We start from the raw sequence: 15521 nt of genomic DNA, 5'->3' as shown, positions 1-15521 counted from the left end.
ACATCTCTTCCGCACAAAGCCGAGAAAAAAATTTAATAACATAGGAAGTCTGGGTAAACAACTTAATGTCCTGACAGTTATTATTAGATTTCTTCTCAAGACAGATCTACAATATTTATTTAGTGCATGTCCCCTCCGTGACAGCTTTTTTGGTATCAAGGTTAATTTATGATAATTCATGACACAAAATTACAGTGCTAACATCTCAAAGGTATCATTTTACACAAATTTGGCATTTAACCAGTACAGAAATAGAGCTTAATAGTCCTTTTAGTCAATTTTATTTCTTAAAGCTTTATGTCCAAAAGACTGTGGAATTACCCTAAATGTAAGTGAAAAAATGCCATTTTGCAAAAATGGTAATTCTGTCAAAATTACTACTTTGTGAAACGAGTTCTATTATGGTCAATAAAATGAGAGGTGACTAGGCTCTTAGAAATATTGATCATTTTATTAGTGGACACATTTTGTTTCAGACGAAGAGCGCATATTTGCTAAATAAAGGTGAAAAAACGCAATTTTGCAAAATAGTAATTCTGTCAAAATTACTAATTTGTGAAACAAGGTCTATTATGGTCAATAAAATGAGAGGTGACCAGGCTCTTAGAAATACTTGATCATTATATTAGTGGACACATTTTGTTTAAGACGAAGAGGGCATATTTGCTAAATAAAGGTGAAAAAGTGCCATTTCGCAAAATAGTAATTCTGGCAAAATTACTACTTTGCGAAATGAGTTCTATTATGGTCAATAAAATGAGAGGTGACCAAGCTCTTAGAAACACTTGATCATTAATTATATTAGTGGACACATTTTGTTTCAGACAAAGAGGAGATATTTGCTAAATAAAGGTGAAAAAAAACGCCATTTCAGAAAATAGTAGTTCTGGCAAAATTACTACTTTGCGAAACGAGTTCTATTATGGTCAATAAAATGAGAGGTGACCAGGCTCTTAGAAATACTTGATCATTATATTAGTGGACACATTTTTTTTCCGACAAAGAGGACATATTTGCTAAATAAAGGTGAAAAAACGCCATTTCGCAAAATAGTAATTCTGTCAAAATTACTACTTTGCGAAACTTTGATTTTCAAGTGAACAAGTGAGGTTATGCAAGATTAATTTGCATTTGTAAACAAAACCTTTTTCATTGGTTTTTATCGATAAACTCCCGGTTACCATTACCTTTAAACACGGCCAAACCAAATTTAGTCGCTTTCTCTGTGTTTTCAGGGACTGCTTCGTCATTATTTGAGTGATTTATTCGCTTGTCATAGACGCAAACCGGCATGCCATTTTTTCCCGAGTTTCTCGGAGGTAAATAGCAAAGGATATTCGGAGTTTGACTAGCCAATCAGAGCGCGCCTTCAACGCTATCCTCTGTTTTAGTATATACTAAACATTAATATTTTATATCTTGTACAATTTTAATTTTTGATGAGTGCATTCAGTGCTAGCAAAAATGTACAAACATTTAATTGCAATATTCTGTAAGAAATGATAATAACAGTGAGAATAATAATAGGAATTTAGCGATGGACATTCCACATGTGGCTCTTCTTGTCCATTGTTTCCAGGTCAGATTGGAATTTGGAATGTTGATTTTTGTGCAGAGAGGAAAACCACAGGACCCATATAAAAACCATCCAAGCAAGGAAAAGAACCCACAAGAAACTAAACCCAAAGGTGACACCTGCAGGTCTGGGAATTAAACCCAGCCCACACCAGTGGGAGACAAGTACTCTTAACACCATTTCCTATCATTCTGTGTGAACTAGCAAAGTAAGGCAATGTAAATGTCTTCACATACAAAGCACAGGATTTTTTAAGTTCATTATTCTACTTTTTACCTGGTATGTAAGTCTGAGTGAATTAATTCTGATTCAAACCTTTCCCTACTTCAACTACTTATTACTTCGTTACAAACTACAACAGAACTGGTCTGAAGTATCCTACCTTGACAACATATAAACTCTCACTGAATCATCCTGAAAAAAAGGTCAAAGTCAGAGTACTTAATAAGTTCAATGCTGCAACTGAACAGACCGAAAAAGCCATAAAGGTGTACCACCTATACAGTCACTTTTTGGAGAAAATTGTATTTGAAGAGACTTAAAAAGAAAACATGAATTAGCATGCCAAAATGCAAACGCCTCACTTTGGCTGAGGGTAGTATTTTTAATAAAAGCATTTAGTGTGGGGCTGTACAGGTGACATAATAAATCTAATGAGTAATAATGGAGACAAGAAGGGGGCTACAGCTGTAGAGATCTTGACCCTTACCAAAATTAAGTACACTTTTAGTATACTACTTCTGTAATCAAAGTGTACTGCAAAAAAAAAGATACACAAAGTATACTTTCAGTAGACTTGAAGTATAGTTTACAGAGCTACTAAAAGTATACTTGTAATATACTTGTTTCCACCTGAAATTGGAACACCCTAAAGTATACTTGAAAGGTACTGAAAATTTTGCAGTGCACTTCAAGCATACCTCACGAGTAAAACCACTAGTGGAAAACTGACCAGTACAGTATACTTAACGTATACTTTAAGTATACTCTAAGTATACTTAGAATGTATTCAAGATATTATGAATGAATGGCAGTATACTTAAATGTGTACTTCCCTTGCAAACTGGATCTTGGAATTCCTAAAAAAACCAAGAAAATCCCCAAAAAACCTAGAAATTCCCAAAAAAAACCTAGAAATTCCAAAAAACTCCATGTTTATAGTCAACAGGACTTGGAATTCCAAGGAATTCCTGGGAATTTCGTGGAATATTCCTACGAATTCTGAGGAATTCCAACTCAGAGCACTAATGACTTCACTGAAATACTGTGAATCTAAAAACTTGCTGGAAATTTCTAGGAATTTTTGAGAATTTCTAGCAATGTTTAAGAATTACTGGGAACTTTAGGAAAACTTCAAGGCAACTAATATCAAATGAATACATGCAATAACTCCCAACTTAAAATTCAAGTTATCAATGAAATTTATTTACATGTACCGTCAGTGTGAAATACTTATTCATGCCCTTATTTCATCAAAGTTGGATTATTGTAACATTCTTCTATCTGGCCTAAAGCAGTCACAAATTAATAGAATACAACATGTACAAAATTCAGCTGCCCGCCTGCTCACAGCCACCAGCAGATATGATCACATTACACCACAGCCACCAGCAGATATGATCACATTACACCTATACTTAGAAGTCTCCATTGGCTGCCTGTGTCCGCCCATATTGATTTTTAAGATACTTCTTCTCGTTTTAAAGTATTAAATGGTCTGAGTCCTCTGTATCTTGGTGAACTGTTAAGACTGTACATTCCTAATAGAAACCTAAGATCTTCTAAGAAAAAACTCTTAATGATAGCGATATGCAATCTTAAAACATATGAATATAGAGGGTTCTCTCATGGAGCTCCTACTCTGTGGAATGCCTTGCTGGATGATATTTGACAAGTGGACCTTTTGACAACATTTAGGTCTATAAACTTAAAACCCATTTATTTAGGCAGTTGTAGTTTTTGCTTTCATTGATTTTTCACTTTTCTTTTATTTCACTTTAATTCTTAATTGACTACATTTTTCTTTCACTATTATTGTAAAGTGCCGCTGGATCTTTGAGAATCGTTGCGCCATATAAGCTATGTATTATTATTATTATTAAAAACTGGATCATTGGATAATGCAATTCAATACTTTTTATTGGCTCAGCCATTATGGAATATGAGCCAATATACCATAATCTAATTTCTGTACATTGTTAAATCAGGTTTCTTCTCACAAAACAAAGTCGAGAAGATTTGCTTAATAGCTTGGGGGCATTTTTTAATAAAACAATTATTCCACTTGCGTTTGTTGGATATGAGATAATCATCTCATATCCAAGACGCCCTCATGGAATAATTGTTAATTATAACTCAGGTTCACATGTTAATTATTATTTTGCTGTTGTATATTATATTAACATCAACATGTAGTAATATTGGGATGAAATTTCTTTTTCTTTTCTTAAAAACTTTCTAAAAGTTATCCTCAATTATAGCTCTTCATTTAAAATAGTCCTAGTGAATCAGTAAATTTGGTTTGACACAAATTGTGTATTAAATCTGTTGATTCTTTCTCATGAAATGCAATAACTTGGGTTATGTTTAGTGCAATAAATACTAATAACTATTAGGGAAAAAATAGCCTTTAAGGAATCATTTCATTTGGGATGATGATACAAATGATATTTTATCCTTTCCTCCCTGAGTCAGGCTTTGACTTAATTCAATATGGTTGTAACTTCTTTGGATAAAACTCTTGTGTGTTAAAATTCAAATGTAAGCTGTCAAGCAGCATCTTCATGCTCTGCTGTTTGTTTTTGTAGATTCTGCAAGTTGAAATTCAGAGATTTCTTCTCAATTTTTACTTAACACTCTTGGGAGAGAAGGGCTTAATTACAGTTAAATAATTAATTTTTTAATTAAATTATTGTTGTAACTGCAATAATTAGTTCAATGAAGTTATCCCAAACTGCAGACTAAGCAGCTGTTTGTCTCTTTCTGCTGGGCTCATAGCTTGCCAAACGTGACGAAGATAATCCCGAAACCTTTAGCTCACTGATAGAGTTATTTCATTGTAAAGCGTACGTAAGCTAAAGAAACTGTGGCATGCAAGTGACCGATTCGATTCTCAGGTTTAATCACGTACCAAATATCACGATTTGTACTCACCACAAACTTTCAGAATCCATAGCTTTATAAATGGCCGCTCGACCCTTGTAGCGGCCAGTTGATAATTGTTGTCCCTTCTTTTAACTTCAGGGCGCCAACGACTTGCTTTTCATAACAACACTCACACTATTCTCGTTTTCCCATTGAACAACTGTAAAACCCATCTTTAGAGATGTCATATTAAGCAAAACAGTCGAGAAAAGAAATAACTTGACACACGAGCGATCAACGGATGAAAAGTACATTCAAAGCTGAGCGCCAGGAGGGATTTCCTTTGTTTCCAATCACGGGTAAGATCACGTGGATATTTTGGGAATTGTCATTGGCTTGTAAAGAGAATCCGCTAGCTTAAAGGATTGCAGTCTTAAGAGAACGCGCAAGGTTTGACTGATAGACGAATTTGACGATGGTGTTACCTTAGATCCATGTTCTAAAGATGATCCAAATAATGATGTGAACTCTGACTCTACGTAGAAATAATCGAGAAGAATCGAACGTACTGCAAATACAAGATTTGTGGCCGAAAGCTGTCGAGGAAACAAAGACTCAAAACTAAAGTTTTTGCACGATTAAAACAAACTTCTGCTTCTTTTTTATTCCGATCACATCCAAATAAACGGTTACAACAACAGATAGAGAAAACAAAATACACTAGTATATATATGCTAATTCCTAAAAATGAAAGTTTGAATAACAAAAGGAAAAGAAACACCTGGACCAATCATAGGTCAAATTAACTATTCCTGTGAAATATTTCAAATTTAAAATAACAACGGCAAACATAATATGCATAATAACAACAAAAACCCTGACTTGAGTCGTGTTCACGGCAAAGGTGAGAAACAGCAGAATGGCAATCACAATTTCGAATGTGCATGATTATAAACGTGTTACCCTCATTATTAGAACAGATGGATACCACCTTAGGAAGTATAAGAGCTACCCAGATGATCACAGTGTACCAGTGCCAAAATCGACGAAGTTGGATCCCAACAAGTGTTCAGCGACACGTTCCAACACTGCTATCTTGATTCCTCAGTCTTTTGCTTCCACTGAGCTAGCAGCGGTGCCAACAGAGTCAACTGCGTCTCATAACGAAGAAACAATTGTACAAGAGAAGGAAGCGATTATAGTACGTTATAATTCTTGCCTAGAAATGAATGCATGTGCACATTCCGAAGCGTTGACCCAGGCTTATGATTATGTTTATGTTTTATGATTTTGGCACATCTCCGGACACGAGACATATTTTGCATCACAATAAAAACTTTTATGACTGTGGAATCCAAGCGGCCTTTGAGTTTAGAAAGCAAATCTGTGATATGAGTACATTGGATTTAAACTGACAATTTGCAGTTCATGTAACTGCTTTATGAAAAATGCATATTCATGTTAAGATTTACTAAAACTTAGTTCAAATAATAAATTTCATGATAAACATGTACAGGTATATACATCTCTTGGTACACTTTGTTTAGCATATCTTTTATTGAACCAATAGTAAAGTTTTAAGCCTCTAAAATTACTCCTTGTCTTAAAACCTTACATTCAAGGTATTGAGAATTCCTTGGAATTATTTGGATTTCCGGGTTATTTAATTTGCTTCAAATTCAATTCCCATTAATTCGCAGAATTCCACCTTCTTAACTTAAAGGTAGCTTGTACAGCTGAGAATTCCTAGAAATTCCTAAGAATTCCAAGTCCTTACAAAACTGGAACCTTAATTCCTTTCCCAGAAATTCCCAGTAATTCAAAGCTTCCAAATCATAAAATATCGGGACCTAAACGATCCATTAAGATCACCGATCACTTCACGTGCACCTCGCCAATGTAATCTATTACATAACTTGCGCTTATTGCAAAAAGATATACATCGGCGAAACAGGCAGAAGACTAAGTAACCGATTCCGAGAACACCTTCGAGACGTGGAAAGGAATGACAAGGACACATCGAAACCAGTCGCTAGACATTTTAATTTACCTAATCATTCTAAGCAACATATGGCAATCTGTGGTCTTTCCTTACACTTAGGTAGCAAGGAAAGCCGTAAAAATCTTGAATAAAAGCTCATCTTTCAAACCGGCAGTCTAAATCAACGAACGCTTTTCATTCCACTAATTTATTTTTGTTTTTCTCGTTGCCATGTTCCAAATCAGAGCTTGTTTGCACATTTGAAAATGTTTGAGAATTCTCAGGCCTAGGAATTCCAAGTCCTCACAAAACTGGAACCTTCCTTTCCAGAAATTCCCAGTAATTCCAAGCTTTTCATATCAGGGCTTATTTATGGGCGGCCGTCACCACCAACAATAAAGGATGTCAAATAGATCAGTAAATACAAAGATGGTGTAAGGATCAGCTGTAGGATAGCATAGCTAATAGAGGAATGGCATGGCCAAATTATAGACAGCCTAGGTTTCCTTCCTGAAACAGAACACCCTAACCATAAATAGTTAAGCCAAATCATGGATAAACGGTCTAGTTGCCCATGTCGAGTTGGAACATGAAATTGTGAAATGGACCAGCTAAATTGCGAATAGTCTAGCACTCATATGCAATACAGTACACAAACGGTGTAGCTTTGCGTCAAATGACTCAGGATAATGCGGAGTAGCACAGCGTACGCACAAACGTGTAGCTTTGGGTGAAATGGCTCAGCATAATGTCGAATGGTACATCGTACATACAAACAATGTAGCCTTGCGTGAAAAGGCTCAGCGTAATGTTGAATGGTACAGCGTACACACAGATGGTGTAGCGTTGTGCGAAATGGCTCAGCGTAATGTCAAATGGTACGGCATAATGTCAAATGGTACAGCGTACATACAAACAGTGTAGCCTTGCGTGAAAAGGCTCAGCGTAATGTAAAATGGTACAGTGTAAACACAAATGGTGTAGCGTTGTGCGAAATGGCTCAGCGTAATGTCAAATGGTACGGCATAATGTCAAATGGTACAGCGTACATATAAACAGAGTAGCGTTGCGTGAAATGGCTTAGCGTAATGTGGAATGGTACAGCGTACACACAAACGGTTTAGTGACGTAACGCTACACCATTCGTGTGTACGCTGTGCTATGCGACATCACGCTGAGACATTTCACGCAACGCTACACTGTTTGTATGTACGCTGTGCCATTGTACATTACGCTGTTCCATTCGCGATTTGTATTTTTGGTGGTTTCGGCGAGATAGCGATCTGCTGGGGGGCATGACGTCATCGAGTGTGAAGAATTGCGCGAAACCATCACATTATGTAGTCGCTATGTTAAAGAGCCTTCACTTCGCCTTGCCGTAAAGCAGAGCCAATCATTTGTCGGTAAATTTCTCCAACGGAAACTCATTGAAAAGAACAAAGTGCCAAATACTTTGCAAAAAAAGGCACATGCTTGAGTTTTCGTTGCGTTGCGAAGGTGGGAAGTAGTAACCTTAAGCCGATTTTATTGTTCGTGAATTGTAGAAGGACAGTTTCCCTTCCCTTTACCACCCTGTTTTATGTCTGTGCGTTTTTTTTACTTGTTTTATGGCAGACGTGTCTCATCAAGAAAGGCATATATGTGCTCAAAACCAACTCGGAAAAAAGGTTGCTTTGGCAAAAACTACATGTTTGATTGACAAATGTAAAAACAGATCAAGGCTCTCAGTTTTCTTACCATGGCGTCCAGGGCACACACAGGATCCAACTTCTAACGTACTTCTGCGATGTTCAAAGAGCCTGATCGAGAAAATAAAAATAGAAATTATTTCTACTATCACCGCACCCAGGAAAAAATAAATAAAAAAAGTAATATAATATACACCTCTTTAAAATAATAAATGTAAGCAGTCTTCCCTTAGCTTAATACTCTAATCGTACGGAAAACCAATTAACGCATTCCGTTATCACTTTGATTGAAAAATGTCAAAACAAATTAAGGCTATCAGTTTTCTTACCATGGCGCCTATGATGGTACACACAAAATCCAACTTCTCACGTACTTTTGAAATGTTCAAAGAGCCTTTGCAGTTAAACTCTCATTGAAAAGTAAGCGCGAGTCAGAAAAGAAAAGAGAGCTCGGCGTTCGACATTTCTCGCACGTCATAACAGTACTTAAGAGCCCATGACTGTAAATATCGAGAATCGCTGGCCAAGCTGAAAAATCGAAAATTCTGATAGTTTTCCTGGAAAACCCTTTTAGGGAGATATATTAGAAAAAAATATTCCGAAGTCTGAAAAATCAAATGTTTCCAAGAAAATGGGGAAAAACGAAAATTCGGGTTTTTACCCAATTAATTATGCAAAAAATACAGTAAAATTGAGAAACTTAAGTGTGCTAGTACTGAAGGAGGATGTTTCGTAAGAAATCGGGGATGTTTTTACTTGAAAATATAATTCATTTGATTTTCATTTATGGCACTTTTAGGAGCTTTGGTTTAATTTTAAAAATTACAAGATTTTTTAACAAAGTACTCTCAAACACTTGTTGCAAAAAGAGAAAATTCGAGCAACTTCAAGCCTTCAAAGCGCGTCTTGGTATGTGAGAAATCATGTCAAAATGCATGCTGGCGCAAAGTTTGGTCCTTATACTAAAATAATATGAAATAAAAAACTTGGGTAATTCAGAAAAGTGCCGGCAAAATACAAGATTTTACGACTCAATGTAGCCAAGGTCATGAATTTGCATGATACAAATCAGTTCTAGAAATCGTACTTGAGAGCTACGAAGTAAACAAGATAGTCAAAGATGGTTAAAACAATTATTTGATATGGAAATGATATGAAATTATACAATAAAAAATCCATAGACATTGCTGAAGAGGGCTGTAAATTGATGTGTAGATACGAAATTTTCTGTTAATTTGAATTGCAGAAACTGTTATTGTTGACTCGCTATTTCAACAGCACTACTCACCTACACCTAGCTATAGATAAGGGCCGCTGTATATTTCACCATTTTTGTTGACTAGGTGTTTATTATCAACATTATTCTTAGTTGAATAGCTACGTTTTCTGCAACTGCGATAATATTTCTTTTGAAATATCTTGCATATTTTGAAAAATGTTGTGCGAGTAAACAAAGTCACGCAACATCGCAAGCTTCTGCTGTGTAGTTTTTCACCTAAGATAACAACCCAACTATTTTTTTATGCTATTTACTCTTATCTTTTTCGGAAAAAGGGCCACATTTCTGTGACAAAAATTGATAAAAAGGACTTAAGGTCGGCACACACGAGGGGACTAGTCCCTGCGACTAGTCCCAGCGACCAGTTTCATGCGACTAGTCCCTTCGTGTGAACTACACATTTCTGTGGTCGCAGGGACCAAAATTTGGTCCCTGAGACTGGTCGCACGAATTCAAACTGGTTTGAATTCGTGCGACCAGTCGCAGGGACTTGTCGCATGAAACAAATGTTTGTCCCGTCGTGTGAACTGTTTGTGCGACCAGTCCCTGCGACTAAACAGTAAATAAGTCATTCACAGGTCAGTATGATGCGTGACTTCCGGTATTTGTAAACATTGCAGTTTCTATGAATTTTCCATGAATTCTGGATTTCTACAACTGAAGAATTAAAAACTATTTCTAGTTTTGTCAACATATACAGATACCTTGGAGCCGTTTTGATGGAATTTTTACCCTATTTGACTCTGTGTCTATTAAAAATAAATAAATAAAAAAAAAAACGGAACACGTAAAAGCATGAATAATCCGACTGAATAACTGTAGTTCATTTGAGTTGATGTTTAATAGTGCTATAATGAAAAGTTGCCAAATTTTCATTGTTCTCGTGTAACGCCCCAGACTAAGAAATATCTTTTGCCTCTTAATTTTCCTATGTTCTTGTACAATTGAGTGCCCTCGTATGAACACCATAAGGACTAGTCCCTGCTACCGGTCCCCTCGTGTAAACCCTTCAAAGACTTGTCGCCGGGACTAGTCGCACGGACTAGTCGCAGGGACTAGTCCCCTCGTGTGTGCCGACCTTTATGTCACGGTAACAATTATACCATGTTGCAGTCTGGGCGATAATTCTCTATGATGTAATCACGGTCTTTTATTTTAAGGTAAACACGTGCGAGGTTTTTCAGAGCATAAAAAGAAAACAATGTCCTTCTGTAGCTTTGCTTCTCTTCTGGGGGGGGGGGGGGGCTGGTGGTGCAAGTTCTGGGATTCGTGTAGTGACTAGTGTTAGACAGTCTCGGGGAACGCGAAAGTGTTCCCCTACGCAAAAGAAGATTAATGACATCAGTTTACTAAACAACTTCAGATTTTACCCTGGTGGAATGAGGGTGTGGCAGACATTTGATAAAGACCCCGGCAAATGCATCTCTTTGGAAGGAACAAATGGTAAAGTTTACGTTATATTCTCTTTCCAGTTTCTAGCTATAATGTAGCATGATCTCTCTTTAGTTTTGAGACTGAAAAATTCAGCGAGGGAAAGCTTGAAATCAAGATCACTTGAAAACATCAAACCTGGCGCCAGTTTTTTTTATAAAAATTTATTTCAAGTTTTTTTTTATTTCGAACGCTATACTGGAAAAAGAAACTTTTACTTCATTTAGGTAGCAGTGCACAAGCTGCACCTAATGCTATTTTCGCTGTGGGAAACGCACCAAATCTCGCTCTGGACAATTTCTAGGTTTGTTTGATTTTGTCGTTAATCATCTTTCATGTTATTATTTTCCACAGAACGCCATTACCAATTAATTCCCTCGGCAAATTTAAAGAGATCGCCCCAAGGAGAAAACTTAAAGAGCCTACTAAGTGAAGCCTACTGGCCGTGAAGCGAAAGGCAATGTTCAAGTGTTTCCATGTCCAAAAGAGGGCGGCACGCGTAGTTTCCAAAGGCATTCCTTTCTGGAAAAGCATCTCGCGTTCGGAACATGCACAAAGACGGTTGAAAGGGAGACATTTCTTGATAAAGCGAAGGTTAAATATGCCGCAAGGCTCGAGGAAGGTTCAAGTTCCGTGCCAACTATTCCTCTACCTCCTGAAACCTGTCCTCGTAGGACTGAAGGCTTCGCTTTCAAACAGGTTAAGAAAGCTTACCGGTTTAACGAAAAGCAACGAGAATATCTGACTGTTAGATTTACCATCAAACAAGAAAGTGGCAAAAAGGTCGAAGCGGAAATGGTTGCAACAGAAATGAGAAGAGCAAAGGGTTCGAAAGGGAAGCGCTTGTTCAGTGTCTCCGAGTTTTTGGCGACTAAACAAGTAGCTTCATTTTCTCCAGAATGGCACCAAAAGTGAAACAGGAGACAGCCCTCTGCGCACAAGCTGTAACTGGGGAAGATCTGGTTGCTATGGAAGAAGAGTTTAATTTGTCAAATGCTAAGGAGTCTATTTTTGAGCAGTTACATTAAAATGTAACCTGGGGTTGATCAGAGAAAAAAGACAGCTTACATCGCTCTGCTCGAAGACCTTGTTAAATACTGCTCATGCAGCGCAGTTTAACAGGCAAATGGCAAAAGGCTGCATCAAAAAAATTGAGTTTTATATGAACGTTGATATAAAATGGGGGCCATGGAGCATATTTTAGATCGGAGGAGCTATTTTAGTTCACGCGTGGTGTGAGCTCACTGACACCAACTTATCAATGAGGGTCCTGGGGCCTCCCCTCCCAGGAGAGCCTCCTTTTGTCTCTCTCTTAGTACACCTTTCTTGGTTCAGAAAGACTGCTAGATAGGGTGTCCTGGGATATGCTCCCCCCTGCAATTTTTGAAATCTAGAGCTTCTGAAATCACCGGAAAAGTGGTTCAGTCCTAGGAAAAAAATGTCAACTTTTTTTAATTACAAAGATTAAAATAAATAATAATGATAATAATAAATTGTTCTTGGTGGGACTACAGCCCACTCAACCCCATAGCTCCGCGGTCCCCGTGTTAAAGGCGCAAACCGGAAATGAAAAAGTCCCCGTCGAACCGCACTTGGCAGTCAGCCTGAAGTCAAACAGGATCAGGCCGGCGAGATGTTGTTCGATAAAGACTCATTAAAGAGTTTATACAAATAATTTAAAACGAGATACATAGGACTGGATGCTTTAGAATGGAGTTCTGACGAAGTAAAGGATCGTGTCCGCTTTACTCGGCCACTTCACCTTTGATCCAACGTGACAATTGTCACGCAATTGAAACATTTTGCTTGTCCTCAAGACAGTATCGAGAAAAAAAACAAAAACCTCATTGGCTTGAAAGGAATCAAACGCTATTAAATACTGGTCATTATTCTTATACATTTTATGTTGAAGCCGTCAAAAGAGCCCTTCCTACACCAGAACCGTTAGGCAGTACGATTTCTACAACTGATTTGCATCATGCAAATTCGTGACCTCTGGCCACAGTGTGTCGCAAAGCTTTATGTTTTGCAGGCACGTTTCTGAATTACCCAAATTTTTTATTATATATTATTTTAGTATAAGGACCAAACTTTGTGCCAGCATATAGTTTGACATGATACCACAGATACCAAGACACGTTTTGAGGGTTTGAAGCTGGTCGATTTTTCGCTTTTTGCAACAAGCGTTTGACAGCACTTAGTTAAAAGATCATGTAAATTTTAAAATTAAACCAAAGTTCCTTAAAATGCCACATATAAAAGTCACATTAATTATACTTTGAAGTAAAAACACTCCCGATTTCTTACGAAACATCCTCCTTTAGTACTAGCACGCTAAAGTTGCTCAATTTTACTGTATTTTTTGCATACTTAATTAGGTAAAAACCCGAATTTTCGTTTTTCTCCGTTTCCTCGGACACATTTTATTTTTCAAACTTTGAAATATTTTTTTTGAATATATCTCCCTAAAGGAGTTTTCCAGGCAAATTATCAGAATTTTCGATTTGTTTAGCCTGGCCAGCAATTCTCGATATTTACAGTCACGGCCTCTTAACACTTTAAACATTCAGGCACACCAACGTGTGCAAGCTGTGGGAAACCGGGAGGCCGGCAAACCGTGGTAGAATCAAGTCTTGTTCAGTGCTCTTTTAATTAACGCTTTCATGAAGGAAAACAAATAAAAGCAATATCGGCTGGGGAAAAAATAGGAGAAATTTACCGAATTGGCTCTGCTTTACGGCAAGGCGAAGTGAAGGCTCTTTAACTGCAGCGACCACACAATGTGATGGTTTCGCGCAATTCTTCACACTCGATGACGTCATGCCCCCCAGCAGATCGCTATCTCGCTGAAACCACCAAAAATACAAACCGCAAATGGAACAGCGTAATGTACAATGGCACAGCGTACATACAAACAGTGTGGCGTTGCGTGAAATGGCTCAGCGTGATGTCGCATGGCACAGCGTACACACAAATGGTGTAGCGTTACGTCACTAAACCGTTTGTGAGTACGCTGTACCATTCCACATTACGCTGAGCTATTTCACGCAACGCTATGCTATGGCGTTCATTACTGCTCAAAACACTTTGAGCACGTATTTGACTTTCTGACACCTTTTTTACGTTCAAGGGGATCCAATTCCTCTGTCAGATATCACGTATGCCGTACCATTTGACATTACGCTGAGCCATTTCGCACAACGCTACACCATTTGTGTTTACGCTGTACCATTCCACATTACGCTGAGCCTTTTCACGCAAGGCTACCCTGTTTGTATGTACGATGTACCATTCGACATTATGCTGAGCCATTTTACCCAAAGCTACACCGTTTGTGCGTACGCTGTGCTACTCCATATTATCCTGAGTCATTTGACGCAAAGCTACACCGTTTGTCTACTGTATTGCATATGAGTGCTAGACTATTTGCAATTTAGCTGGTCCATTTCACAATTTCATGTTCCAACTCGACATGGGCAACTAGACCGTTTATCATTTGGCTAAACTATTTATGTTTAGGGTGTTGTTTCATGAAGGAAACCTAGACTGTCTATAATTTGGCCATGCCATTCCTTTATTAGCTATGCTATCCTACAGCTGATCCTTACACCATTTTCGTATTTACTGATCTATTCGACATCCTTGAATTTTTGGTGGTGACGGCCGCCCATACTTACTTGCATAATTGGGAATTTTTGAGAATTCCTAGTAATTCCCAGAAAACTGGGAATTCAGTTCGCAAGGGTTGTACCCTACATCAACAACAAAGAAAATGATTTTCACCTGAGCAGTATACTTAAAGCGTACTCTTACCCTGCGTTAACAACAAAGAAAGTGATTTTCACCTGAGCAGTATACTTAAAGTATACTTGTACTCTACATCAACAACAAAGCAAGTGATTTATACTTAAAGTGTACTTCAGAAAGGGTACTGCAAATGTACTTAAGTGCAGTACTATTGAAGTATTATTGAAGTATGATTGCAGTATAACCACTATTGATGCAGTATACTTCTAGTATACTTAAAGTATACTTCAAGGCTATCTTCTTTGGTAAGGGGAGACATATTCCCCATTAAAATTGTGGAGAACTACAACATGCAAGCAGTTCAAGACCAAGTAATGCAGGCTTGATCTTGGTAATATCTTAGATGGATGTGCTGGCTGCAATCTCTGCAATTCATAATTTTAATTTTTCTTACCGAGTTTTTCTGTATATCATTTGTAAATTTCATTCAGAACTATGTTATTTATTATCTGTCTCTATTTCGATTTTATATTCATTTAAGACAGTTCTAGTTAGGTGTGTCTCCTATTAGCATTGGTGATTCCCCAGTGCTAGATGTAATTAACACAGTAATGAAGTCATTATTATCATCAGATGCTCTAAGACCTATGAAGAAGCTTCCTTCACAAACACCCACCCCTCCCTTCCCCCCTCCCCCAACAATCCTGTCAAACATTCAATCACTGCCCCTAAAAA

At 37.5% G+C, this 15521-nt stretch overlaps 2 long non-coding RNA genes across 2 annotated transcripts; one reads left to right on the top strand and one right to left on the bottom strand.

The window, feature by feature from the left end:
- Positions 1-3498: 3498 nt before the first annotated feature.
- On the bottom strand, positions 3499-5276 carry LOC148719174 (uncharacterized). The gene is made up of 2 exons (XR_015994137.1): positions 4730-5276; positions 3499-4386 (listed from the first exon to the last, which is right to left on the bottom strand). It is a non-coding gene; the product is annotated as an uncharacterized LOC148719174 (long non-coding RNA).
- Positions 5277-5530: 254 nt separating this feature from the next.
- On the top strand, positions 5531-6251 carry LOC148719173 (uncharacterized). Its single transcript, XR_015994206.1, has 2 exons — positions 5531-5564; positions 5636-6251. It is a non-coding gene; the product is annotated as an uncharacterized LOC148719173 (long non-coding RNA).
- Positions 6252-15521: the final 9270 nt, after the last annotated feature.

The sequence above is a fragment of the Stylophora pistillata genome, chromosome 12 (genome assembly GCF_964205215.1).
Source record: "Stylophora pistillata chromosome 12, jaStyPist1.2, whole genome shotgun sequence".
NCBI classification, from domain to species: Eukaryota; Metazoa; Cnidaria; class Anthozoa; order Scleractinia; family Pocilloporidae; genus Stylophora; species Stylophora pistillata.
The sequence above is the reverse complement of the archived record's forward strand: the minus strand, read 5'-3'. Positions and strand labels throughout refer to the sequence as shown.